Source organism: Apium graveolens, chromosome 5 (genome assembly GCF_009905375.1).
Source record: "Apium graveolens cultivar Ventura chromosome 5, ASM990537v1, whole genome shotgun sequence".
NCBI classification, from domain to species: domain Eukaryota; kingdom Viridiplantae; phylum Streptophyta; class Magnoliopsida; order Apiales; family Apiaceae; genus Apium; species Apium graveolens.
The window spans coordinates 130,945,027-130,949,695 of record NC_133651.1 but is presented as its reverse complement, the minus strand read 5'-3'; the positions used below and the strand labels follow the sequence as shown (position 1 = coordinate 130,949,695).

The window sequence follows — 4,669 nt, the reverse complement described above, 5'->3', positions numbered from 1 at the left end:
AGGTAGACCCACCACTTAACTTTTACTTAGGCCCGGGCCAAGTAAGCGGAGGACCCTGCCGGGCTCCCCCCCCCAAAATAACAAACTAGACGTGAGAGTTTCCCTTCATACGGCTCGAATTATTCTCAGATACCCCGAGAGGCGTCCTTTCCATGTTTGTTGGGTTGGTTCACGCACGCGCAAAGGAGCACCGGCCGCAACTGCAGGAAACTATGACCAATAGACTAAGAAACATAGCTACACCCGTATGCAAAAGGAATGTGGTTCTGGTTGAGGATTTCTTTCCCTTATTAGTTTATTAGTAAAGGGGTGTAGGACATTCGCGGAGTCCGTGCCTATCATATCAAAAGGGTCGTAGAAAGATAACCCGACCGCCTATTTTATTCGACATTCCGGGGTGGGGGCCCGCCCGATTCGACCTACTTTTGTATAACAAGAAGGCGAGCTTCTCCGCTTTGATCACATAAAAGCGCAGTCAACCACAACTCGGTACAGGTCACGTGACCTGCAATTCGGCCTTTGCTTTTTGAGGCTTCCTCTACCCACATCTCTATGTGTCCGTATCACTTCCATATTGAGAAAGATAGACTTACCATGTTCCATCAATAGCACCTAACCTATGTCTATTTTGGCGGACCGTGCTCCACCCCGGTGAACTCATGCATATTCGACGTGCCTAGAGGCCGGAGGAGAATCCGTTCACGCTCCGTAGGACCAACACCATTCGAAGGTGGGTGGCCCGCCCTGCCGAGAATAGTCATGTTTGACTGGGCTTACACACATTCGCTCACTTATGTTGTCCCCCCTCAGCTCACCCTAGCCCCGCCAGGCCTTTTTCTTTTCTGACGTAAGCTCCACGGCTTCACACCAAGTCTTCACTGATATAATATGTGTGCTTTAGTAGGATCAGGAAGAACCGTTGTTACCTGATGGGAACTCCCCCTATATTGCTATCAATGTCTTCATGTCGCTCGACCTCTTAACATTACACCACTGAATCCCCAATCCTTTGCTTGCTGTGCAGCGACAGTAACAACATCCACTACGGTTTTCGGTTGACATATCTTCTAATTCGTTGATACGAGAAGCAAATTGTTGTGATGAGGAATTAATATCTCAACATAAGCCAAGGGGCAGATCTTGTGCGACTACATATGGTCGTATGAAACTGGCATGCATCCTGGCTCCCGAGACTCTTTCATAGAATTTCAACAATTTCTCCCACTCCTCAAAATCCCACAGGAATGAGGTTGATGCTCCCACATCCATAGCATGAGTAGTTAAAGGAAGTGAATGATTTGAAATTAGGGTTATTTCATGGAATAACACTTGTATATATTGAGCTCTTAATGGTACCTCACAATTCAAAAGTCTCTCTATGGCTGAAGAATGAGCGTGTTCTTGGGCCATCGTAGAAACATAGATAGGGTCAACGACGGAACAGACATCGAAACTTTACGATAGCTTTTTTGTACACGTTCACTTGTATCACATACACAAGTGCTCTCTGAACGGTACAATAAGGTCACACATAATACAGTTCTCCCAATTGAGTTATCTTAGCCCCAGGCCATGCTATTCAATAATTTTTGAAAAATATCGGCGTAAGGTAACAACTAGTATTCAAAGCAGGTCACCTTTGGAATATAAGTAGGGCTTCTGGGTGGCGCGTTCGTGGAGGCAAACCAAAGGAAGATCAAAAGGAAGGTTGGGTGCTTATGGGGCGAGGCCGCCCGACCTCGAATAGGCGGGGGCCTAGCTCTAGCTCCAGGTCCTCCCTGCGTACAGAAATGAATGGATCAGTAGGGGGCTGGGTTCTCGATTTCCGGGCCGGGCGGGAGGTGAGGCCATAAGAGAAGATTGCCCTACCGGTAAGGAAGAGGAGAAAAGGGTTCTGTCCTCTATCTGGACCAGCTTCCTGAGGCGTTGGAAATCTAGACTGGTTCAGAGAATCACTAGCGCTATTTAGCCCTTCGTTTCGCCAACAAAGAAGTCATCCTTGACGATTTCCCATTCCTTCCCCACCTCTCTTCACCGTTCGATTTCTCTGTCTTCCCTTTCTATAACATACCCAGGCGCTCTCCTGTTCAATCACTAATAAAAAAAAGATCAATAAAAGCCCTACCTAAGTAAAGCTTCGTCTGTTCTTTTTTCGGCTCTAGGGGACTTTACTTGACCCACTCTCTAGTCTCCCGCACTACTCAAGTAAGTGTGCGACTCCATATGATGACCTCCTTCCATTCTTCCCACTCTCCATTCACACGATTCTCAATGCAGAGGAGGAAGGTTGGGCAGGAGGTACCACGAGCCCTCTGTCCCACACATCTATCCAGAAGCAAGTTTAGTTCACCGGTTCCACCGAATGCTCCTAATCTCTCGGCATAGATCATGTGAGTGTGTAGTTATGCTTCAGATGCTTCGCCATAAAATAGATCGACCCAGTTCCCTTTTTTTTCTGGTGCACTCGCTTTATATCTCTGATACCCAAGGAAAGATGCGGTGGGAAGGAAGCAGCCCCAGCCTCTGTTCGGCTGATCATTCCGTTGGCATCTCGCATTTACGCCCCCCTTTGACTATCGCTCAGGGATGTAGTTGTAGATACATTAGTCTTAGTGGGTCATTGGCTCCACTTGTTATATCCTTCTACGACATGCTGTTCTTATCACCATATTCTATATGTCACTTAGTCATCTCTGCCTCATTGCGGGTCAGCACCTCCGAAAGAAACGGAAGACTTCATTCAGTGACCCCACGATTTCCCTCTAAATGATCAGAATAAGGTAAAGCTTGAAGATAAGTTTTGTACTCTATTAATTTCTTAGTCCCTCTAGTCCGGTAGGTGTCGGCCGGTCTTTCAACCAGGTCCCTCTAAAAACCGTACGTGCAGGTCTCCCCACATGCGGCTCACACCATTCGAGGTGGCCCAGTCCAACATTCATTCACAAATCCTGTAGTGAAATTGAGACTGCTCGATCTCGGAAACTAATTCGCGTGTAGGCAGCGCTGTCTGTCATACCGTTGACCCACCCATCTTATTTCGTTAAAAGCACTGTATGGTTTGAAGCAAGCATCTAGAGCCTGGTATGATACTTTGTCAAAGTTCCTCTTAGAAAATCACTTCACATGAGGTACTGTTGATAAAACTTTTTTCTTTAGAATTGTTAATGGCTCTAGCATACTTGTTCATATTTATGTAGATGATTCTATATTTGGCTCTACAGATGAAAAACTTTACAAAACGTTTGCCAAACTGATGCAAAGTAATTATGAAATGAGCATGATTGGAAAACTAACTTACTTTCTTGGTCAACAAGTTAAGCAAGTTGGTGATGTAATATTCATAAGTTAAACCAAATATATTTATGATCTTTTAAAGAAGTTTGACTTAATGGATTGCACATTTACAAAAACTCCCATGGCCACTGCCACTAAACTTGAACTGAACACTAATGAAAAGTATATGAACATTTCAAGTTATAGAGGCATGGTTGGCTCACTTTCATATTTAATAGCTAGTAGGCCAGATTTAATGTTTGCTACTTGTCTTTGTGCTAGATTTCAAACTGATCATGGAGGATCTCATTTGGTAGCTATTAAGAGAATTTTCAGATATCTCAAAGGAGCACCAAACTTGGCATTTGTTATCCTAAAGATTCTGGTTTTGATCTAATTGGTTATTCAGATGTAGATTATGCAGATTGTAAAATTGATAGAAAAAGTATAACAGGAACCTGTCAGTTTCTAGGAAATAAGCTAGTATCCTGGTTTAGTAAGAAATAAAATTCAGTCTCTACTTCCACAGCTGAGGCTGATTATATTGATGTTGGCAGTTGCTGTGCACAGATTTTATGGATGAAAAATCAATTATTGGATTATGGTCTACAAGTGGACAAGATTCCAATCTTCTGTGTAAACACAAGTGCCATTGCTATTACTAAAAATCATGTGCAGCATTCAAGGACAAAGCACATTAACATTAAGTAACACTTCATTCAAGAACATGTCATTAATGGTACTGTAGAACTTTATTTTGTTCCAAGCGAGAAGCAACTTGCAGACATCTTTACCAAGCCACTTGATGCGTCCACCTTCACTAGGTTGGTAAGTGAGTTAGGTATGCTTAGTTACTCCTAAATTGTTTTGATGTCTAAGCAATTTGAAATGCATCCATAATTAAATTTGATGTTTCTTGTTAAGATGAAATTTTGGCTAAGTCAAAATTTACATCTCGACGGATGTTCATTATCTGCTGAATTTTATTATCTGTTGAAAAATCAAATATTATTCTGGGTACTTTTTATCTCGATGGATATATGTTTAATCTTCATCCGTCGAATTGCTTTAATCATAGCCGTTAATTCTATTTCTTATCTGTCGAATTTACTTACAGTCTGTAAGTGTATCTCGATGGATAACCTTTAGAATTTCTATAGTTTACTTTATTTTTAAACGGCTATTTCGGGCAAATTTCATTAAGTACTTTATTTTACTTTTTAATTTTTACTTGTTTATTTCTAATAAAGTATATAAGTGCCATTATTTTTTCTATTTTACTTTTATCTTTCTCAAAGCAATTTCTACTCTCTCTTCGTCTCCAAACCAAAATCCCCTCTTCTCTCTAACTGTTTTTATTCACAACAATGGCACATGTAGTCAAGATAATGTCTCA

General features: G+C 42.0%; 1 pseudogene; it reads left to right on the top strand.

Moving 5' to 3' along the window:
- Positions 1-1,389: 1,389 nt before the first annotated feature.
- On the top strand, positions 1,390-2,779 carry LOC141724529 (uncharacterized; annotated as a pseudogene).
- Positions 2,780-4,669: the final 1,890 nt, after the last annotated feature.